This window comes from Pleurodeles waltl, chromosome 11 (genome assembly GCF_031143425.1).
Source record: "Pleurodeles waltl isolate 20211129_DDA chromosome 11, aPleWal1.hap1.20221129, whole genome shotgun sequence".
Classification (NCBI taxonomy): Eukaryota; Metazoa; Chordata; class Amphibia; order Caudata; family Salamandridae; genus Pleurodeles; species Pleurodeles waltl.
The window spans coordinates 702,481,988-702,507,345 of record NC_090450.1 but is presented as its reverse complement, the minus strand read 5'-3'; positions in this window follow the sequence as shown (position 1 = coordinate 702,507,345).

The window sequence follows — 25,358 nt, the reverse complement described above, 5'->3', positions numbered from 1 at the left end:
TGAAATAGCTTTTTTCTAAATCAGATGACCTATATTATTGAGTTGACCTATTCCTAATTTCCGAAACCTTACCTAAGCCCCTATTTAAAATTTCCTAAACTACATTTGGAAATACTAATACATTGCAATAAATGATATATGCTTTGCAAATCGCAACCTCCTTTTATGGGCCAACTCAGTCAGTTTCCATTTTTAATGCATAGATGCATACTACACATCACTGGGAGATTGCTTGGGACAGTACGTGCTACATAAAAAGAAAGACACAAGAACACTAACACACTAATATTGTATTACTATTACTACCACAGAACCACTATCTTAGTGACAGGAGGACATAGGAGCCAGCATGACTTCTTAAATAGTCAGCCCAAGTGAGTGCCTACAGCAAGAAGCAGAACTAGGTTGCACTGAGTACCTGGCTCGCTCAGGTTGGATCACATAATATTCATAACATTCTATGAACTTAACTTAGCTCTGAGTGTGAGCAGCATGGTATTAGGAAAAATAAATTTGCATTACAGGACACAGTACTCAACAAGCCATGCAACCTGGACGATCAGCAGGTCAAGCAGGTCCTGCTCCTTGTTGAGGATGTCGGTCCAGTGGTGCGTCAGTGGCGCTGAACAACAGTACACCTGTGAACGCAACAGCACACTCGCCCCCATAGCACCCTCAGGCCATACCCACTCCTGGGCCTACCGCCTACTGCCAGCATGGAGGGGAGGTGGTGCTGTACAAAAAAAACAGTGTAGGCTGCACCCCCTGGTGGTGTTGACACTTTAGGGGTGTGTGGTTCGCTGCACCCCCTGCACTGGCGCCCCCTCTCCCACACTCTGTCATGGCGCAGGGTGAGAATAAAAAAAATACAAAAGAAAAGAGGAGAAATAGAGAGGAAGAAATTAGGAAGTTAGGTGGGAAATAAAAAAGGGACAAAATGTCACAGAAAATAAAAAACAGAGGCAAAAACATAAAATACACCAACACAAATACACACACTAATGAAATAAATGTGGAACTGGGGAGGATAAGTAGGATAAAGTAAGGATTGCAAAGATATAGATTAGATTGAAAAGTAGGCCCAGCACATTGCAAAGAATAGGAAAAATAAGATGGGCGAGCGGGCAACTGCATCGTACCGCTGGCTCCCGCTTAGCAACATGGAGTGCGCTACTCCCACCAATCAGCGCGAACGGGCAGCCAAGCACAACTCTGCCCATTCGCGGAGCTAGGCAGAGTTCAGGGAGTTTTTGGGCCACTCTGCAGAATTCCATGTAGCGGGACACTGCAACCTCTGCCAAGGCCAACAACAAAGTTCCCCCCAACACCCTGTTCCACAGCTGGAGCAAAATAACACAGACCCAATGGATGGATGCTCTCCATCTCATCCAACCTGAAGCTGCAACCAACCTGGAATAGGCACACAGAACTTCAACACCTGGATCACAAATGCCGCTGACCAAGTCACTCCCATCAAAACACCCAAAGCCGGAGATCCACCAAACAAGCCAGCTGGTACACACCAGAACTCAGCACCATGAAACGCAGCTGCAAACAACTGGAGAGAAGATGGCGCACCAGAAAAGACACTATAAACCGAGCCACATTCAAGTCAGCCCTCAACCAATACCACCAATGACTTAAAGATGTGAAAAAGGACACCCTTGCAATCCGCATAGAGGCAAGTTTGAACCACACCAAGGAACTCTTCAGCATTGTCAGAGAGTTGTCCTGCCCAACATTCACCGAGAACACAGGAATTCTGCAATACTCTAGTGAATCAACTTTGAGCCCCAAACTCCTCAGCTTCGTCACCCCAAAGGAAGCCTCCCCCGCACAGAAACCCACCACATGGGAATAGCTCACCACCCCAAACACCACAGCGATCATGAACTCCATTCACTTGGTAGCATCAATAGACCCCTGCTCCTACCACCTCTTCAGCCTAGGAAGCAATGAGATCAGCCACCAACTCACCACCATCCTCAGCTCATACATCACCAAAGCCACCTTTTCCGACACATGGAAACACACAGAAATCAGACCTCTCCTCAAGAAGCCCTCTGCCGATCTGAGCAAATTCCAGAACTACCCCATCTTGCTGCTCCCTTTCCCCGCCAAAGTCCTGGAGAACACCATCAATCAGCAGCTCACCAAACATCTGGAGAAAAACAGCCTGCTAAACACCTTCTAATCTGGTTTCCGTGCCAACCACAGCACTGAGACCACCCTGATCCCCGCCACTGACAACATCCACACCCTGCTGTACATGGAAGAATTGCCGGCCCTGATCCCCTCGACCTCTCTTCAGCTTTCCACACCATATCCCACCACACACTCATAAAGAGACTGCACCAGATTAGGATCTGGGGAGACGCACTCAAGTGGATTGCATAATTCCTCACAGGACGAACGCAGAGAATCCGACTACCACCCATCATTTCAGAACCCATGAGCACCGTCTGCGGCGTACCTAAAGGTTCATCCCTCAGCTCCACCTACATGATGTCTCTCACCAACATCGTCAGAACCCACTATATCAACATCTTATCCTATACCGACGATACCCAGCACATCCGCACGCTCTCAGCAGATACCACCACCACTAAGAACAACTTCCACAACTGCATGAAAGATGTCACAGACTGGATGAAGGGCAGCTGTTTGAAGCTCAGCACTGAGAAGACCGTACTGCTGATCTTTGGCAACCTCATCTCCATCTGGAATGACACTTTGTGGCCCTGGAACTCAGACTCACTCCCACGCCAAAAGACCATGCCCACAACCTCAGCATCATCTTGGACACCAAACTCACCATGCAACAGCAGATCAACCCAGTCTCCTCTGCCTGCTTCCACACTCTCCACCTGCTCTGAAAAATCTTCAAATGGCTCCCCATCAACACAAGGAAAACAGTAATCACACAAGCCTTAATCATCAGTCAACTGGACTACGGCAACCCACTGTATGAAAGAACCACTACCAAACTCATGAGAAGGCTCCATACAATGCAGACCTCAGCAGCCAGATTGACCCTCAACCTGCCCAAACTGACCCACATCACCCAATGCCTGAGAGAACTCCATTGACTCCCTGTCCAGAAAAGATCCCAATTCAAGTTACTGATGCACGCCTACAAAGCCTTGCATGAACAAGGACTAACATACATGAACCACCGCCTGAACTTCCTTCCACCAACCATCCAGAAACCTTTGTTCTGCCTCCCTCACCCTTTGCACAGACACTGTGCAGCAGAGGCCGCTCCTTCTCCCTTCTCACCGCCAAAAAGCTGGAACGCCCTCCCCTCCACCTCTGAACATCACCCTTGCTGATAGACTTCAGGAAGAAATTCAAGACCTGGCTCTTCGACTGTGCCCAGCAACCCAGCATCTGTATACCCTAACTGTGCTTTACAAATACTGATTGATTGATAACTGCTGAATTTCTATGGTTTGTGTGTGTAAAATCTCAACCTAATTATAACGTTCCTGTAACCTTTGGTTTTTTAGCAAATTTTAAAGGTTTTTCAACTCTATTTTCTACCTAGAACTTCTCTGTAACCTTTGTTTTTGTGTGAATTTCTACGTTTTTTTAAAACATAAAGTAATATATAATTACCATATGTTAATCCAAGCTCCCTGCATGCAGCCAACCCCACACTGTGCACGGCCATGCACGGTGGTAGTTTCTCACAGGTCCTGCAGCCAACCCCCTGCATGCAGCCAACCTCATGCTCTGGGCCTGTGGGTGGATGTAAAAGCGGCTTAATTGATGAGATATGGAGTAAAATATTTGGGACCATAATGGATTAGGAACTCACTAGCTAGTTCTAGTTGAATCGTGTCTCAGTAGCTTGGTAAATTGCTATTCAAGCGAGCTAGCCCCTTGGCACTTTTGGGAGTACAAATCACACACCTCCCATGAAGAGACATGAAGTGATTTTAGAGCTAAAATGTATAAAGATAGTGTTTGGCTTACATATTGGCATGGCTCAAATACAAGAACATTATATTTTAAAAGGGGGCAGATATTGGTGATGTTGAAAAAGCAGTGCTGGACAAACAAATAATACATGATTGAAATCCTGTACACCATGATTAGAAAGGTTACATACATAATTCTTATTCAGTAACTTTGACCAATTACCAGTTAGTGCTTTTAGAGGAAGAATAATCAAACATAATAACAACTAGAAATGTCTAATACCATGAGAAAGGTTCCAAGTCAAGTATTGCTGTTTTCTCACCATGCAAGAAACAATTATAACATCAATTTTACCCTTTGCACTACATATTTAATAATCTACATTTAGAATTATTTTACTTGAAGCATGCTTTAAAAAATGTTACTGTTGGTCTGACCAAGAGCTTTTCTGCATTAGCCCAGAGATTTAACGCATAAGGGAAATTCCTACAAAATGTAGGCTTTTTTCATCCCAAACAATCAATTACACTTAAAATTCCTTAGTGAATTTGCATTACTACTCACCACCTGGTATCCCTATCATACCACTGCCGCCAAACCTCGGCAAAAGCACTTGTTAACCCAAATTCTAACCTTAGTGCTTGAATAGCAGCTATAGATTTGAAATAACATCGTTTTTCAATATTTGGTGGGATTTTTGCTAGAAAAACAGAAAGTAAATTAACAAAATGCCTAAGACCTAACACATTATAAAATGCCTATAGCTCATTGGCTTGTGAAGTGACCTTACTAAAGCTATAGGATATTTGTTTGTTATTGCTCACGTTACTAGACATAGGGCCTCATTACGACCCTGGTGGCCCATGATAAGCTGGCGGTAACACCGCCAACAGGCTGGCGGTGTTCCGCCAGCTATTATGATCGTGGCTCATTAGCCACGGCCATACCGCAGGCCCCTCCAACATACCGCCAGGCTTCTGCCCAGCGGTCATAATCCCCAGGATTATGAGTCCCCAACCGCCATGGAGAGGCTGGCGGTAAGGGTGACTTGGGCTGCCACTGGGGGCCCCTGCACTGCCCATGCACTTGGCATAGGCAGTGTAGGGGCCCCCAGGCACAGCCCCTTCGCACATTTCACTGCCCGAGTTTCAGGCAGTGAAATGCACAACGGGTGCAGCTGCACCTGCTGCACATCAACATTGCCGCTGGCTCTATTACAAGCCGGCTGCAATGTTGATGTGACTTTTCCATTGGGCCAGCGGACGGAAACGCTGTTACCATCCTCTGGCCCAGCGGAAAAGTCATGAAAGGGAGCCAGATATACCGCCAGCACTGGCAGTATACTGGCGCCCGCAGCTTCGGCGGTCTTTTGAAAAGACCGCCGAAGTTGTAATGAGGGCCATAATTTTTCCCTAATATGGATTCTACTTTGCTACCTCCAGTTTCTCCTTACCAAGATACCAACAGTGCCTATATTTTTGAATATGTTAATTTTCAGGAAATGGGAATAAACAAACTGCTGTAAGGGTGACAAATGACTATTTAGGCAATGCCATAGGCATAAAGCAGTTATGGACGTTGACGACTGTTACACCTACCTAGGTGAGAAGGTAAGTCTGAGATGTATAAGAAAAATAATATGGGGGCAGGCAGACACCACTCTTTTAAACCATTCTTGATAGAAGTTACAAATGGCTGTCCCTGGTCACCCCACAGCACAACCTGACACCAAGTCAAAGGATGTAGGGCAATAATTAAGTGTAGCAATGTATCATTGTATCTGGCATACCGAGTCTCTGTAACTTTTGTTTGGGGGGGGGGGGGCACAAGGATGGATGGTCGACTCAGTTGAATACTGTGAAAAAGTCTATAAAAGCTGCATCTGCCGGGAGACCTCTGCAGTTAGTTGGAGCATTGCGATATTATCCAATGTGCAATGTTTTTCCTAAACTCAGATTGCTCTACAGGGAAAATAATTTCCTCCTGTACCTATGAGTGGAGGTGTTCCAGTATACTTTCTGCAAATATTTAACCAACTTAGTATAACAGGGCAATGTGTTGATAGTTATTAGGCCAATTGCAAAATCCCTTTTCATACAATGCAGCAATAACACTCCCAGTCAGGGATGAGGGGAGTGCACAGTGATGAACAGTATTCTTGCATAGAAGCTACAAAACTTCAGAGCATGGTCTTCCCTTTTATTACATAAATGTGGATTTCATCCAGGCCCAGCGCGCAGGAAGATCCTATAGCCCGGATGAAGCTCTCAATCTGTTCCACCAAGGGAGGATCATGTAGTGTATATAATTGAGGATTCCATGGAGAAAAAGATTACCCATTACACAACTACTCACCAAGATTAAACACATATAACTCAGTCATATAATTAATTCATTGCTCTTTTCTGATTGGAATTGACCTCACTCTATTCCCGCAACGTTCAGCGATAATCTCTCAGTATTTCCTCATGTCGTTACACAAAGCAACCTCTGTAAGGGCAATCCATATTAGGCTGCATTTTAATAATCTCTGTCTTCTCCGTTGTAGGAGGCCAATTAATTTACGACTTTTAAATGTGAATGCTGTAAATTGTATTCCAGTTTACTTATCTTCTTATTTAGGTGAGAGAGCAGTTGCTGGTTTGGCCTACATTGGGGCACCTTGGTTGGATGTTTGACTATAGCCACAAATTGCTTCATGTACCGACTCTTTTAGAGAGTATATGAATTCTTAGTTTCCCTATCCATAGTTATTGCTCCTAATGACTCTTTTATTTTATTAATCTTGTAGGCCTCCAATGCGTTTTACTGGTAGACTTGCCAAACCTCACCATGTCCCTTTTATACTTCCATGGCCCCACACCATTCAGTTGAAACTCTAATCGAAATGCAAGAACTGTGTGATTACTAAAGGACTTGTCTATAAGATTCATTTCAGAGATCAAATTAAAAACTGGATGAGAAACAACCAAATAATCAGTAATAGCGTAACCGCCATGGTTTTCGTGGTGATAAGGAGGCCATGAAAACCATGGCAGAAGGCGGGGTCATAATCCTGCGAGCGGGCTAGTGACGGCCGCCTGGCTGGAGACTGAAGTCTCCAGCCCATTGGCTATTACCGCCGTGGCGGACGGAGTGGTACATTGGTGGTTTGGCTTGAGCCAAACCGCCAATGTCATATTATGGGAAAAAGTACCTCCAGCCTGTTGGCAGTACTTTTCTCCATAATACTGCTGTCTGCCAGGGTCATAATGAGGGCCTAAATCTTACCAAATAGAATCTCTGCTAATGCGGAACTTTCAGAAGGTATGGCTCAATACTGGTTTTTGTACACAGTGAAAGATACAACTCCACTGACTGTTCCCGCAGTTCCCCCGCCCTTTATTATCTTTCAGCTATAGACCTAAATGACCTATTTTTAACCAGTGATTTGGACAGCTGATCTACACATATTTACCTTGTTCAACTCAGACTTTAAGGGCCCAAGAACACCAAATACCCTAAATGTAGAGTGACATCGCCCTAGAATTTCTGGGAATTTCAGGTAAATTAATTAGCATCACTATTTAAGCTTTTCTCAAAGTATTGTATGGGTTTTACTGCAAAACTAATTTAAGGTTTTCTGAAAAGGCATCACCTCTGCAGCTGCTGAAGGCTTTGCCTCAGTTACTTAATTACTGTCACTGAAAATTGGAGTTTATATGAGATGTAGATGAGACTGCAAGGAGTGGACGAGATAGGAAGTCATGTTTTCGTGTAATCCACATATTTAAAAGAGCTAATAACATCTGGACCGCTGGTGTTCTGGAGAAGGGTATTTCGAAAGGGATTTAAAATTCAGTACGAAGTTAAACCGAGGACACACAAAATCAGGGACACCAGAGAAAATCGAAAGTTAACTATGTCTTATTGTTACCGGGTTTTTACAACCTTGCATTTCATGTGACTTTACATTTTTATTCCGCTAACATTGGGAGTGCAGTTCTGTATTTGGAGTCAGTGGAAGAAGCAGAATTCCTGATGGTCCAGAGATATTCTCTCTGAGTGGCCACCACATCACTTAGCGCTACATGAGATACATCCCACTTGCAAATACATTCATCCTACCGTGCATGCCAAAAGTTCCAGAGGCAGAGTTAGCACATCTAGTTTGCAGCTAATTATGATCGATACAAACTTGCTATCAACCCCCGAAAGGGCTGGAGGGCAATTTGTCTTTAATGTCCTAAATTTTAATGACGTCTAAGGAAGACAATAATATATAAATATTAGATCTGACACACTGCCTCTCGAGGCCATGAAACCACACGAGATGCTAAATAACCCAAATTGTTATTTTCCTGATAGTAGGTAAAAATTTACATTGCTTAAGGAGAATTCCTCTTACCTACAATTTGCCTGCTGCTTAATGCATTATAGCACACAAACTAGTGATACTAAAGCTAATTCAGACAGTATTCATGGGTAGTTTTAAATTTTCGAGGTTTACTAACAGCCATTAATGTTTTTTATATAATCACGGGCGCCAATTTCAACCTCCAACACTACACTTAGGAGATACTTCAGTGACGTGCCTTTTCAAATACTGCATTATTTGGACAAGGAACTCAGGGGCATATTTACAAAGAACTGGTGCAGCGATGCAACAAAATTGGCAGAGCCAAGCAGCGTCAGTTCTGCAACGCAGGGATGCGCCATATTTACAAAAATACAGCACGTCCCTGTTTTTCCCCCTGCGCTGGTGCTAAATTAGCTGCCTAGCGCCAATGCAGCCACAGTTGCGCCATGGTGCAAGGATGGCTGCGTTGCAGGGTAGATTTTTTCTGTGTAGGAAGGGACACCTTCCAGCATAGAAACAATCGTCCATGGTGATTTGCTCTTTCTATGTGTGTTGCAGAATGTAGGACACAGAAAGAGCAAAAATCGAGGAAAAATGAAATCATGTCTCCCTGTTGTGCCATGCTAATGTCACCCCTGGGGTGGCATTAACATTTTGGCGCTGCTACAGATTTACGATTTTTTGTCAATCTGGAGCAGCGTCAAAACGCAATGGGTGTTGCAATGGAACGCCCACAGCAATTTCCATTGCACGCCCCTTCCATGCAAAGTTCTGCGTGTGAAGGGGCTGTATTTAAAAGGTGGCGGCCATAAAAAATGGCTTAACGCCACCTTGTAGGTAGAGTGCAGTGCACAGCGCCACCAGAGGGTCACAAAAAGTGACACTCCGGTGGCGTTAGGAACTTGTATATATGCCCCTTAACTTTTTAAGTGCCTCAATAAGTATTCCAATTCATTCCCAGCAAAGGTGACCCAGTTCATTAAGCAGTACAATGTGTAATCTGTTTCACTAAACCCACCAAACACCAGACTGTAATTGGTGAATCATTTGTAATAGTCACTAGGAGTTACCAGATGCTGCATATTCAACTAAAAGTTATCGCAGGACCTTGCTGCATACACATTTTATATCTGTGGTTTATCACATGTCCTCACTTGTTCCTTGTATTGCGTGGCATCATTCATGAATCCACATTCAAATTTTAATGTACATCATATTTTTGTGTGATAAGCCACTGAAATTAATTACAAGTAAATTATAATACCGACGAGGTTATTGGTTGGTTGATGAAGACTTATTTAACTTTCCATTTTTATTACCAATGGTAACTGATCAGTTTGCTCTACAGTTATTAGACTGGTTCGGTTTTAAATGTGTTGTCATTAATTATATTCATTTTCTGATGGTTAATGTGAATGAGAATTCAAAATGCTTTTACATGCTTCATTAAAGGCGCGTAATTATTCAGGAATTTTACTAGCCACTCTGACATGGTCTAGCGGTGTGGCACTCGACCTTAAGCAGTCAATTACCCAGGTATAGACAGAAGAGTTTGTGTTAATGGTGTGACCTATGTAGGAAGTGTTTTAATGTAGAGCCTGAGGACCAGCGGGGTGCACCTATCATGTTGCGATCTTGCGGCTGTGCTTAAGTGATAGGTGGAATGAAAAGACGCTAGAAGCATCTTTGCATATGCTGATGCCTATTTTTATTGTATCCATTATACAGCTTTATGTAGCATGAACCAGACCTACCACAGTAGCAGAGCATGCTAGGTGGGAGAGGGGGTAAATACATGCAGCATATGAGAACAATTTAAACTCAGTATGTCACATTCAGAGGTAACACTGTGAATGTCTTATTACTTACCGGTAATCTTCATTACTCCCGATCCTATTGTCCTTGTTCCATTCATCACTATATATAGATAACTATTCCCACAATAGAAAAAAGAACATGAGGAATGCTGGGTCATCCACCCCAACCCCTCGCTTTGGTAGTACATAATCTGTACTTACCCAGCATTCCACCTGTACTACCAAGCCCCAGAACAGAAGGCCGGCCATACAGGAGGGCGGGAGGGACGTGATGAATGGGACGAGTACAACAGGATCAGGAGTAATGAAGATTACCGGTAAGTAATGGGACATTACCCCCAAGTCCCTCTAGCCTTGTCCCATTCATCACTATATGGAGAATACCCAAGCAGCCAGAAAGGACCTTCTGAGAACCGGACAGTACCGTCAATAAACCACAAGAAGGTAGACCATACAACCAATGCAGTAACCCAAAACAGTGATTTATTTATAGAATAAGAAACACAAACAAATCAAGGACAGACCACTCTCAGAACCCCCAGGCCAAAGTTAGTGTCAGAGCCCAAAACATTCTGTAACCAATAGTGCTTGACAAAAGTATTAGAGGAAGCTCAGGTAGCAGCGTAACAGATCTCATGAATGGTCTAAGCTCAGCCCAGAAGGTCACCACCCCCGCATAGACCTGCCCTGGACCCTCAACGGAGGAGGAACCCCAGACACAAAATAGGCCAGTTTAATTGTCTGCTTAATCCACCTGGCAATGGAAACTGAAGAAGCCTTCTCACCCCAAGAGGCGGGTAAAAAGACTCAAAAAGGGATCCTGACCATCAAAAAACCTGGGTACGATCCAAATACAACCTCTAGGCCCTCTTCACATCCAGAAAAGAATAGTCCAACCAAAGTCCTCGCCACCCTGAGAACCCAAGAAAGGCAAAAAACTTCCTGTGAACAATGAAACTGGGAAGGAACTTTAGGAACATATGAGGAGTCCAAATGCAAAACCACCCCATTTTGTGTAAAAGACAAGAAGATGGCCATGAGGGCCGAACTGATGTCCACCAAACAAACACCTTAAAGGTAACAAATTTAACATCAGCTACGTTCAAAGTCTCAAAGGGAGCTGAAACCAAGGCCCACAGAACAAATGGCAAGTCCCAGAAAGGAAAAAAAGGCTTCATCACTGGATGATCCAGAGAAAAACTCCAAAGCACCTGAACCACTGAGTCATCCACATCCTGCAGATTATCCCAAGGAGACTGGAAAAAGTTAATAGCAGCCCACTGTGTCCACAAAGTGTACATTAGCAATTATTTCTCAAAATCCTCCCACAAAAACTGAAGGACCATGGGTAGAAAGCAATCTAAAGGAGAGACCCCACTGGCTTACACCATTTCAGAAAATTACCCTAGTGGCGATTGTAAGACTGAAGAGTAGCAGGCTTCGTAGAGCACTGCACAGCTACTGCTAGAAGCTGGGGTAAGCCCCTTCTCCAGAGAGGGATGCAAACGGAGAAGAAACGGAGAGGACGGAATCAACCGGAGGCCGCCATGGACAGCCATCCTCCTGAGAATGGGAAGCCACGATCTCCAGGGACAAAAATGAACCACCAAAATCACAAACCGGGACTCCCTCCTCAATAAAGTCGGACATTGGGCTGTCAACGCCAACGGTTGAAAGGCATATAATAGGCAATTGGGCCAGGGGACCGACAGTGCATCCAAGCCCCCAACCCACCCCCCACCGTGGAGATCTGGCACAAAAAAAAGGAACCTGAGCATTGATGCGCGACGCAAATAGATCCAGGAAGGGAACACCAAACGTCCTGCACACCTGCCTGAACACGCCAACGAGAAAGATAGTTCTTGGAAGAAAGGAAAAACCCAGCTGAGGGCATCCGCCCCTCCATTGTCCATTGCTCAAACATGCACTGCCCTGACAGAGAGAATATGTAATTCCCCCAAGTGAAGCAAAGGCTGAACTACAGCATTAAGGGGCCCAGAATGAATACCCCCTTGATTGTTCAAATAAGCCACCGTCACCCGGTTGTCAGACCTCACCACCTGTTGGTGACCTTCCAGAGAGTGACAGAACTGCCAGACAGCGCTGACCACAGCTATCAATTCCCTCCAATTGGAGGACCTGCAGCCCTCTTGAAAAGATCAGCGGCCTGAATTGACTGATCCCCCAAGGTGGCCTCCCAACCCAGGGAAATGGCATCTGTGGTGTGAATCAAGGGCGGATCGAGTTGCAAGGGAACCCCCGCAACAGATTGGCTTGAACAGACCACCACCTCAAGTCCCCCAAAGTCTCCTAAGATACTGGAACCATGAACTCAAAATCCTCCAAGTGAGTATCCCAGTGAGACAGCAGATGGACCAACAATGGGCGAAGAAGAAATCGTGCCCCTTGCACAGTAAAAACTGCTGCCACCATGAAGCCCAAGAGACAAAGCCACATTCGAAATGAGACAGCAGGACTGGCCAGGGATCCCAGAGCCCGGTGAGGAGACAAGAACACTTTGTTGAGATCTGTGCAAAACTGGGCACCAATAAAAGCCAGATTCTGAGATGGTACCAACTGGCACTTGACCCAATTGAGCAGGAAACCTGAGCCTGACGCACAGCACATACTGTCTGAAGGTCCCTCTGAAGATCCACCTTTAACGGGGCATGAAGGAGCCAATCGTCCAAATAAGGATACAAGACGCCTCCCTAAGATGAATGAAGGCTACCAGTGGTGCCACCAGCTTGGTGAGCACATTGGTGCAGAGCGGAGACCAAAAGGAAGCACTGTAAACTGATAATGTGCCCTCTTTAGGCAGAATCTCAAAAAACGTTGAGACGGTGGATAAGCTGGCACATGATAGTATGCATCCTGCAGATCCAGTGTGCACATGTGATGTTCCTGCATCACCAGGGGAATGATTCTCTGTAAAGTCTCCATTTTGAAAGGTACATGGTGGACAAACTTGTTCAGAGCCTTCAAGTCCAACACTAGCAAGAACCCCCCTGTCACCTTTGGCACCAGAAAAATAATGGAGTAGAACACCAGACCCTGTTCCACAGGGGGCAGCACCCAAACAGTCTGTTTCTGTAGAAGGGAAAGAACACGTTGCTGAAGGGCCAACTGTTTGTCCAAGAGGAACAACCATGGAGAAGGATGCACCATAGATACACTAGGAATTTCCCCAAACTCTATCCTCTAGCTGTGTTGAACCACCTCCAAGACCCAGGCGTCTGAAGTACGCGGGACAGGGACTTGGGCTTCTCCATCCTACCCCTGCAGGCAGGAAACCAACCATGAGCTTTCACAAATTGCCTCCTCAGAAGCTGTTGTGGAGGAGACGTACGTCTGAAGAATGGCCTGTCACCCCCTTAGGACTTAAGGGAAGAAAATTGCTTCTTCTCTTTGAAGAGTTTGTGAAGACGAGTCACCGGCTCAGTACCAAACAAAACAGAATCCAAAAAAGGAAGCCACAAAGCTGAAGGTTTCTGGGCAGTGTGAGAAAGTAGCCTCTTTCTAGCCTTGTTACCCCCACTTTTGGCCTGTTTTTTGAGTGTATGTCAGGGTGTTTTCACTGTCTCACTGGGATCCTGCTAGCCAGGGCCCAGTGCTCATAGTGAAAACCCTATGTTTTCAGTATGTTTGTTATGTGTCACTGGGACCCTGCTAGTCAGGACCCCAGTGCTCATAAGTTTGTGGCCTATATGTATGTGTTCCCTGTGTGGTGCCTAACTGTCTCACTGAGGCTCTGCTAATCAGAACCTCAGTGGTTATGCTCTCTCATTTCTTTCAAATTGTCACTAACAGGCTAGTGACCAATTTTACCAATTTACATTGGCTTACTGGAACACCCTTATAATTCCCTAGTATATGGTACTGAGGTACCCAGGGTATTGGGGTTCCAGGAGATCCCTATGGGCTGCAGCATTTCTTTTGCCACCCATAGGGAGCTCTGACAATTCTTACACAGGCCTGCCACTGCAGCCTGAGTGAAATAACGCACACGGTATTTCACAGCCATTTTACACTGCACTTAAGTAACTTATAAGTCACCTATATGTCTAACCTATACCTGGTAAAGGTTAGGTGCAAAGTTACTTAGTGTGAGGGCACCCTGGCACTAGCCAAGGTGCCCCCACATTGTTCAGGGCCAATTCCCCGGACTTTGTGAGTGCGGGGACACCATTACACGCGTGCACTACATATAGGTCACTACCTATATGTAGCTTCACAATGGTAACTCCGAATATGGCCATGTAACATGTCTATGATCATGGAATTGCCCCCTCTATGCCATCCTGGCATAGTTGGCACAATCCCATGATCCCAGTGGTCTGTAGCACAGACCCTGGTACTGCCAAACTACCTTTCCTGGGGTTTCACTGCAGCTGCTGCTGCTGCCAACCCCTCAGACAGGCATCTGCCCTCCTGGGGTCCAGCCAGGCCTGGCCCAGGATGGCAGAACAAAGAACGTCCTCTGAGAGAGGGTGTTACACCCTCTCCCTTTGGAAAATGGTGTGAAGGCAGGGGAGGAGTAGCCTCCCCCAGCCTCTGGAAATGCTTTCTTGGGCACAGATGTGCCCAATTCTGCATAAGCCAGTCTACACCGGTTCAGGGGACCCCTTAGCCCTGCTCTGGCGCGAAACTGGACAAAGGAAAGGGGAGTGACCACTCCCCTGACCTGCACCTCCCCTGGGAGGTGTCCAGAGCTCCTCCAGTGTGCTCCAGACCTCTGCCATCTTGGAAACAGAGGTGCTGCTGGCACACTGGACTGCTCTGAGTGGCCAGTGCCACCAGGTGACGTCAGAGACTCCTTCTGATAGGCTCCTTCAGGTGTTGCTAGCCTATCCTCTCTCCTAGGTAGCCAAACCCTCTTTTCTGGCTATTTAGGGTCTCTGTCTCTGGGGAAACTTTAGATAACGAATGCAAGAGCTCATCCGAGTTCCTCTGTATCTCTCTCTTCACCTTCTGCCAAGGAATCGACTGCTGACCGCGCTGGAAGCCTGCAAACCTGCAACATAGTAGCAAAGACGACTACTGCAACTCTGTAACGCTGATCCTGCCGCCTTCTCGACTGTTTTCCTGGTGGTGCATGCTGTGGGGGTAGTCTGCCTCCTCTCTGCACTAGAAGCTCCGAAGAAATCTCCCGTGGGTCGACGGAATCTTCCCCCTGCAACCGCAGGCACCAAAAAGCTGCATTACCGGTCCCTTGGGTCTCCTCTCAGCACGACGAGCGAGGTCCCTCGAATCCAGCAACTCTGTCCAAGTGACCCCCACAGTCCAGTGACTCTTCAGTCCAAGTTTAGTGGAGGTAAGTCCTTGCCTCACCTCGCTAGACTGCATTGCTGGGAACCGCGACTTTTGCAGCTACTCCGGCTCCTGTGCACTTCCGGCGGAAATCCTTTGTGCACAGCCAAGCCTGGGTCCACGGCACTCTAACCTGCATTGCACGACTTTCTAAGTTGGTCTCCGGCGACGTGGGACTCCTTTGTGTAACTTCGGGTGAGCACCGTTTCAGGCATCCTTGTAGTGCCTGTTTCTGGCACTTCTCCGGGTGCTACCTGCTGCTAAGAGGGCTCCTTGTCTTGCTCGACGTCCCCTCTACCTCCTGGTCCAATTTGCGACCTCTTGGTCCCTCCTGGGCCACAGCAGCGTCCAAAAAACACTAACTGCACGATTTGCAGCTAGCAAGGCTTGTTGGCGTTCTTTTGGCGGGAAAACACTTCTGCACGACTCTCCACGGCGAGAGGGATCCGTCCACCAAAGGGAAAGTCTCTAGCCCTTTTCGTTCCTGCAGAAACCTCAGCTTCTTCTGTCCAGTAGAAGCTTCTTTGCATCCACAGCTGGCATTTCCTGGGCATATGCCCATCTCCGACTTGCTTGTGATTTTTGGACTTGGTCCCCTTGTTCCACAGGTACCCTAGATTGGAAATCCATCGTTGTTGCATTGTTGGTTTGTGTCTTTCCTGCATTATTCCTCTAACACGACTTCTTTATCCTTAGGGGAACTTTAGTGCCCTTTGCACTCACTTTTCAGGGTCTTGGGGAGGGTTATTTTTCTAACTCTCACTATTTTCTAATAGTCCCAGCGACCCTCTACAAGGTCACATAGGTTTGGGGTCCATTCGTGGTTCGCATTCCACTTTTGGAGTATATGGTTTGTGTTGCCCCTATCCCTATGTGTCCCCATTGCATCCTATTGTAACTATACATTGTTTGCACTGTTTTCTAAGACTATACTGCATATTTTTGCTATTGTGTATATATATCTTGTGTATATTTCCTATCCTCTCACTGAGGGTACACTCTAAGATACTTTGGCATATTGTCATAAAAATAAAGTACCTTTATTTTTAGTATAACTGTATATTGTGTTTTCTTATGATATTGTGCATATGACACTAAGTGGTACTGTAGTAGCTTCACACGCCTCCTAGTTCAGCCTAAGCTGCTCTGCTAAGCTACCATTATCTATCAGCCTAAGCTGCTAGACACCCTATACACTAATAAGGGATAACTGGGCCTGGTGCAAGGTGCAAGTACCCCTTGGTACTCACTACAAGCCAGTCCAGCCTCCTACATTGGTTGTGCAGCGGTGGGATAAGTGCTTTGAGACTACTTACCACTCTTGTCATTGTACTTTTCATAAGAGAAAAATATACAAAACAAGTTCAGTGTGTGTACACATAGCTAAAAAGTTTTGCATTTCCTCTTTTCACTCTTTTCTAAAGTGCTGAAAAGTACTTCTAAACTTTCAAAAAGTTCTTAAAAGTTTAAAAAGTTTTTTTTCTGTCTTTCCAAAAAGCTCTGACAAACTTCTTTCTCTTTTTCTATCACTTTAACTCTCTCTAAAAATGTCTGGCACAGGCCAAAATGCTGATCTGTCCAAACTTGCATATGATCACCTTAGCTGGAAAGGAGCAAGGAGTCTCTGCATAGAGAGAGGTTTGAGTGTAGGGAAGAATCCTTCCTTGGAACTGTTACTTAACATGCTTAGAGAACAAGATAAGGCTAAAAGTGCCCCATCTGTTGAAAAAGTAGCTAATGGTTCCCAATCTGATCCAGGGACTCCCCCAGGAAAAGATTCAGGAAAGAAACTCCCTAGCCTGCCCATTACTAGACAGTCTAGCATAGTTGGTAATGATGGAGAGCCACACCATACAAATAGTGTTGTCTCACATCATAGCAAAAGCATTTATTCACACCACAGTGGTACTGATGTTTCTGCTAGCCAAGCTGTTAGGGTGCCCTCTGTAAGGGACAGGTCTCCTTCTGTTCATTCCCATCATACCTCTGTATCTAGGAATGTCCCTCCCACCAACCCTGATGACAGATTGTTAGAGAGGGAACTCAATAAGTTGAGGGTGGAACAAACCAGACTGAAGCTTAAAAAGCAACAGCTGGATTTGGATAGACAGTCATTAGAATTAGAGAAGGAAAGACAGAAGTTGGGTTTAGAAACCCATGGTGGCAGCAGCAGTATTCCCCATAGTCATCCCGCAAAAGAGCATGATTCCAGGAATCTGCATAAGATAGTTCCCCCTTATAAGGAGGGGGATGACATTAACAAGTGGTTTGCTGCACTTGAGAGGGCCTGTGTTGTACAGGATGTCCCTCAAAGGCAGTGGGCTGCTATCCTATGGCTATCATTTAGTGGAAAAGGTAGGGATAGGCTCCTTACTGTGAAAGAAAGTGATGCCAATAATTTTACAGTACTTAAGAATGCACTCCTGGATGGTTATGGCTTAACCACTGAACAATACAGGATAAAGTTCAGAGAGACCAAAAAGGAGTCTTCACAAGACTGGGTTGATTTCATTGACCATTCAGTGAAGGCCTTGGAGGGGTGGTTACATGGCAGTAAAGTTACTGATTATGACAGCCTGTATAACTTGATCCTGAGAGAGCATATTCTTAATAATTGTGTGTCTGATTTGTTGCACCAGTACTTGGTGGACTCTGATCTGACCTCTCCCCAAGAATTGGGAAAGAAGGCAGACAAATGGGTCAGAACAAGGGTGAACAGAAAAGTTCATACAGGGGGTGACAAAGAGAACAATAAGAAGAAAGATGGTGAAAAATCTCAAGATAAGCATGGGGATAAGGGTAAAACCAAAGATCCCACTTCAAATCTTAAACACTCTTCAGGGGGTGGGGATAAAACAAATTCTTCCTCTTCTTCTCAACCTACACAATTTAAAAAGCCTTGGTGCTTTGTGTGAAAAAATAGAGGCCATAGGCCAGGGGATAAGTCCTGTCCAGGTAAACCCCCTGAGCCTACCACCACTAATACATCAAGCTCTAGTGCCCCTAGCAGTAGTGGTACTAGTGGTGGGACTGCTGGCAACAGTCAAGTTAAGGGTGTAGTTGGGTTCACTTATGGGTCCATAGTAGAAACTGGGGTAGTCAGTCCCAAGACAGTTTCTGTCACACCTAGTGGCATTGGCCTTGCCACACTGGCTGCTTGTCCCCTTACAATGGATAAGTACAGGCAGACAGTTTCAATAAATGGTGTTGAGGCCTTGGCCTACAGGGACACAGGTGCCAGTATCACTTTGGTGACTGAAAACCTAGTGCACCCTGATCAACACATCATTGGACAACAGTATAAGATTATTGATGTCCATAACTCCACTAAGTTTCTTCCCTTAGCTATAATTCAGTTTAGTTGGGGTGGAGTTACTGGCCCTAAGCAGGTGGTGGTATCACCTAGTTTACCTGTAGACTGTCTCTTAGGTAATGACCTAGAGGCCTCAGGTTGGGCTGATGTAGAGTTTTATGCCCATGCAGCCATGCTGGGCATCCCTGAGGAATTGTTCCCTCTCATTTCTACTGAAATGAAAAAGCAAAGGAGAGAAGGCCTGAAAACTCAGGATCCCTCCCCATCAACAGGTAAAAAGGGTATCACAGTATCCCCTAACCACCCTACCATTCAGGATACCATTCCAGTGGTGGGAGAAACCTCTCCTGGGGTGGCACCTGTTCCAAGGGAATCATCAGCTGGCAAAGCTGGACTTCCTGAGGTAGAAGTACCTCTCTGTGGGATAACTAACATTGGTGACAAAAAGAGCACCATTTTAGTGAAAATGGAGCATCCCTCCAACCCTCCCAGAGAAACTTTAGTGCAGAAACCCTGCACTGCCTCACAACACTTAGGACAGCATCCCTGCCCTAGTGTGGAGCTCATAGGACAGCATCCCTGCCCTGCTCCAACTCAAGAGAAACAGCATCCCTGTTCTCTCTTCCAGCCATATGGACAAAGTTTTTGCCCAGCTATGGCTTTTCTGAGACAGCATCCCTGTCTGGCATTTCCATCATTACAAATAGGTTCAGTGGACAATTCCCACTGCTCTAAACTAAAACTTACTGATAGAAACTCTGAAAATACATCTTCACATTGTTGCTTAGCTAAAAAACTTCAAACAGGGTGGTTTACATCCCCACAGGGAAGTAACCATATAGTGGATGATAAAGGGAGTAACCAGTCTATTGCAGAGCTACTCTCTACTTATCACCACTTAGACAATAAAGTCTCAACTGGCCAAGGTTAGCCTTATTGTCCTTCGTTTGGGGGGGGGAGGGTTGTGTGAGAAAGTAGCCTCTTTCTAGCCTTGTTACCCCCACTTTTGGCCTGTTTGTGAGTGTATGTCAGGGTGTTTTCACTGTCTCACTGGGATCCTGCTAGCCAGGGCCCAGTGCTCATAGTGAAAACCCTATGTTTTCAGTATGTTTGTTATGTGTCACTGGGACCCTGTTAGTCAGGACCCCAGTGCTCATAAGTTTGTGGCCTATATGTATGTGTTCCCTGTGTGGTGCCTAACTGTCTCACTGAGGCTCTGCTAATCAGAACCTCAGTGGTTATGCTCTCTCATTTCTTTCAAATTGTCACTAACAGGCTAGTGACCAATTTTACCAATTTACATTGGCTTACTGGAACACCCTTATAATTCCCTAGTATATGGTACTGAGGTACCCAGGGTATTGGGGTTCCAGGAGATCCCTATTGGCTGCAGCATTTCTTTTGCCACCCATAGGGAGCTCTGACAATTCTTACACAGGCCTGCCACTGCAGCCTGAGTGAAATAACGCACACGTTATTTCACAGCCATTTTACACTGCACTTAAGTAACTTATAAGTCACCTATATGTCTAACCTTTACCTGGTAAAGGTTAGGTGCAAAGTTACTTAGTGTGAGGGCACCCTGGCACTAGCCAAGGTGCCCCCACATTGTTCAGGGCCAATTCCCCGGACTTTGTGAGTGCGGGGACACCATTACACGCGTGCACTACATATAGGTCACTACCTATATGTAGCTTCACAATGGTAACTCCGAATATGGCCATGTAACATGTCTATGATCATGGAATTGCCCCCTCTATGCCATCCTGGCATAGTTGGCACAATCCCATGATCCCAGTGGTCTGTAGCACAGACCCTGGTACTGCCAAACTACCTTTCCTGGGGTTTCACTGCAGCTGCTGCTGCTGCCAACCCCTCAGACAGGCATCTGCCCTCCTGGGGTCCAGCCAGGCCTGGCCCAGGATGGCAGAACAAAGAACTTCCTCTGAGAGAGGGTGTTACACCCTCTCCCTTTGGAAAATGGTGTGAAGGCAGGGGAGGAGTAGCCTCCCCTAGCCTCTGGAAATGCTTTCTTGGGCACAGATGTGCCCAATTCTGCATAAGCCAGTCTACACCGGTTCAGGGGACCCCTTAGCCCTGCTCTGGCGCGAAACTGGACAAAGGAAAGGGGAGTGACCACTCCCCTGACCTGCACCTCCCCTGGGAGGTGTCCAGAGCTCCTCCAGTGTGCTCCAGACCTCTGCCATCTTGGAAACAGAGGTGCTGCTGGCACACTGGACTGCTCTGAGTGGCCAGTGCCACCAGGTGACGTCAGAGACTCCTTCTGATAGGCTCCTTCAGGTGTTGCTAGCCTATCCTCTCTCCTAGGTAGCCAAACCCTCTTTTCTGGCTATTTAGGGTCTCTGTCTCTGGGGAAACTTTAGATAACGAATGCAAGAGCTCATCCGAGTTCCTCTGCATCTCTCTCTTCACCTTCTGCCAAGGAATCGACTGCTGACGGCGCTGGAAGCCTGCAAACCTGCAACATAGTAGCAAAGACGACTACTGCAACTCTGTAACGCTGATCCTGCCGCCTTCTCGACTGTTTTCCTGGTGGTGCATGCTGTGGGGGTAGTCTGCCTCCTCTCTGCACTAGAAGCTCCGAAGAAATCTCCCGTGGGTCGACGGAATCTTCCCCCTGCAACTGCAGGCACCAAAAAGCTGCATTACCGGTCCCTTGGGTCTCCTCTCAGCACGACGAGCGAGGTCCCTCGAATCCAGCAACTCTGTCCAAGTGACCCCCACAGTCCAGTGACTCTTCAGTCCAAGTTTGGTGGAGGTAAGTCCTTGCCTCACCTCGCTAGACTGCATTGCTGGGAACCGCGACTTTTGCAGCTACTCCGGCCCCTGTGCACTTCCGGCGGAAATCCTTTGTGCACAGCCAAGCCTGGGTCCACGGCACTCTAACCTGTATTGCACGACTTTCTAAGTTGGTCTCCGGCGACGTGGGACTCCTTTGTGTAACTTCGGGTGAGCACCATTTCACGCATCCTCGTAGTGCCTGTTTCTGGCACTTCTCCGGGTGCTACCTGCTGCTAAGAGGGCTCCTTGTCTTGCTCGACGTCCCCTCTACCTCCTGGTCTAATTTGCGACCTCCTGGTCCCTCCTGGGCCACAGCAGCGTCCAAAAAACGCTAACCGCACGATTTGCAGCTAGCAAGGCTTGTTGGCATTCTTTCGGCGGGAAACCACTTCTTCACGACTCTCCACGGCGAGAGGGATCCGTCCACCAAAGGGGAAGTCTCTAGCCCTTTTCGTTCCTGCAGAAACCTCAGCTTCTTCTGTCCAGTAGAAGCTTCTTTGCATCCACAGCTGGCATTTCCTGGGCATATGCCCATCTCCGACTTGCTTGTGACTTTTGGACTTGGTCCCCTTGTTCCACAGGTACCCTAGATTGGAAATCCATCGTTGTTGCATTGTTGGTTTGTGTCTTTCCTGCATTATTCCTCTAACACAACTTCTTTATCCTTAGGGGAACTTTAGTGCCCTTTGCACTCACTTTTCAGGGTCTTGGGGAGGGTTATTTTTCTAACTCTCACTATTTTCTAATAGTCCCAGCGACCCTCTACAAGGTCACATAGGTTTGGGGTCCATTCGTGGTTCGCATTCCACTTTTGGAGTATATGGTTTGTGTTGCCCCTATCCCTATGTGTCCCCATTACATCCTATTGTAACTATACATTGTTTGCACTGTTTTCTAAGACTATACTGCATATTTTTGCTATTGTGTATATATATCTTGTGTATATTTCCTATCCTCTCATTGAGGGTACACTCTAAGATACTTTGGCATATTGTCATAAAAATAAAGTACCTTTATTTTTAGTATAACTGTGTATTGTGTTTTCTTATGATATTGTGCATATGACACTAAGTGGTACTGTAGTAGCTTCACACGCCTCCTAGTTCAGCCTAAGCTGCTCTGCTAAGCTACCATTATCTATCAGCCTAAGTTGCTAGACACCCTATACACTAATAAGGGATAACTGGGCCTGGTGCAAGGTGCAAGTACCCCTTGGTACTCACTACAAGCCAGTCCAGCCTCCTACAGGCAGCATCCATCTTCCAGTGCCTCAGAACCAGGTTGCGAGGTGCAGCCACACACATACCACGTACGATTGAGCAGAAGCACGGACCACATCAAACGAGATGTCTAATAAAAGTTCCACCTGACACTCAATCATGTTCACAACCACAGAACAATCAGACAACTCATCCAAAGCCCTATACAGAGTCGTGAGGTCAGATGAGCCCCAGAGTACACTTCTTTGAGAGACCCATCCACTTTCTTGTCTACAGGATTCCGGAGAACCTCCTCCTCTGCCAAAGAAGTATGTCCCACTAGACTGCCCACAAAAGAATCCACCTGGATGGAATCAAGAAAGTCTGACTGCATGTTATGCAAAGGATAAAGTTTGGCCATAAAGCGAGGCATCAAAATCTTATAAGGATCACGCCATTCAATATGTAATACTTCACGAATGCATGAATATACAGGCACATTAACAGGGGTGGAACTCTGAAATTGGTGCAGCAGTGCAGACGAGAAGTATTCTGGAGCCTCATCCTCCTAAAAGCCCATTTTACTCTTAACATGATGCACTAGCGCAGGCAACTGGTCCATAGAAATGTATTTTCGCATAAGATGCTCAGGGCCTAGAACCTTCTCCTTGGAACCTGAAGAAGAAGACAAAGCAGCAGGAATGACTTTACGCTTGCCTTCAGCTCCCATCTTAACAGTGTTTCCCTAATAAGGCATTTAATGTGGGCCTCCTCCTCCCCACATCTGCCGAGCCGGGAAGGGGAACAAGACCGGGGTGGAGAAGAAGAGGAAGAGGACGAGGAAGACACCTCCAAGTGCTTCCTCTTATGCGAATGCTCTCTCATGGTACATTACCACTGTAGCTCATTCCCCAAGAACACAGCACCAGGCAGCAGGAAGCAAAGAAAAAGAGTAAATCCTCTAAGCGGTACTCACAGCAGGGGCTACTGCCACTTAAATACACCTAGAGAACCATCAGGAGTGAAACACCAGCAGCCAGGACAAAAAGCGTGCCTCCTGCTCATGCCCGCATCCACTTTGTCCCAAAGAGGAAGTCAGTCAAGCTCCAGCCTTCCTGTTTCCTCCACACGTTTCCCAGCAGCCCAGCTGGCCGGGAGAGCGCAAATGAAACCAACATTGCCTTGATACCTCTGAAAACAGACCAACCGGTGGCCACATTGAGGCACACAGCAGCGCTTCCCCAGCAAGCTCGGCAGATTAGGAGGAAGCGCAACCATTACAGCAGCCGCCCAAGTCCTGCAGTGTCAACACCCTCAAGTCCTCAGTTACCATCAGAAGACAGAATAAAAGAACAGGCGGAAGGCTGGGTAAGTAGAGATTATGTGCTACCAGAGGGAGGGGGTGGGGTGGATGGACCAGCATTCCGCATGTTCTTTTTCTGTAGTGGAGCTAGTTATGTCCATCTAGTGATGAATGGGACGAGGACTAGAGGGACCTGGGGGTAATAGCCCATAGAGGGTGAGTACTGCATCCCCTAGACAGGTTAAGTTCAGAGGGAAGTAGTATGAGGTATAAAGGAGAATGGAGTGGAATCACCCTCATTAGGTGAGTGAGAATATTACTCATTTGCAAGGTTGAGAGGTTGCCAAGTTACAATTGTTTTACATTAACAATAAAGAAAACATAATATAACAGCAAGCTTTCATTTCAGAGGAACATAGGCCCTCATTATGATATTGACGGTAAAAACCACAAACCTCCGTGGCGACAGCCACCAAAAGCCCGCCATATTATGACCACAGCCGGGTGAAGGGCGGAAATCCGGCTGTGGCCATACTGGCGTATGGCGGTAAGGTGGCCCTCCTACCACCAGCAGCGTCACGCCAGTAGACCGCCGCCAGCCGTATTATGAAAAATAATACGGCCTGGTGGTGTTCTGCTGGCGGGGGCTGCTGGTGGTAGCAGCGCCCCGTCCCGTCTCCTGCCAGAAGACCCCCTAGATCCAGGCCAGTTGGGTCTCTGACAGGGGAGGGGGGTGTTGTGTAGGTGTGTGGGTGTGTGTGCATGTATGTGTGAGTGTGTACATGAATACAGGTGTGTGTTTTGTGTTGATTGCGTGCTTGAATGTATGGAAGTGTGAGTGCATGTATGTATAGAAATCGGAATCTTTGAAGTGTGTGCGGATGTGTGTGTGATTGGATGTATGCATGCATGTATGTATGTGTGAATGAGTGTGTGTCTGCGTGTGTGTGTGTGCATGGGGGGTGTAGTTGTAGGGGTGGGGGGTGTTTGGAGTGGTGGGTTGGAGGTGGCATCCTATCAGTGACAAGGAAGGAATTCCCTGTCACTGATAGGGCCTACTGCCATGGTTTTCGTGGTGTTACGAATGCCACGAAAACCATGGTGGTAGGTGGGGTCATAATCCCACAGGCAGCACAATGGTGGCTACTGGGCTGGAGGTGGTTATCTCCAGTCCGGCGGCTGCTACCGCCATGGCGGTCGGAGTGGTACATTGGCGGTTTGGCTTCAGCCAACCCGCCAATGTCATAATGTGGTGGTAAGTACCGCCAGCTTGTTGGCGGTACTACCGTCACATTAACGCCGACCAACGCGTCATAATGACCCCCATAGGCTGCAAGTCCAAATGTTTTGG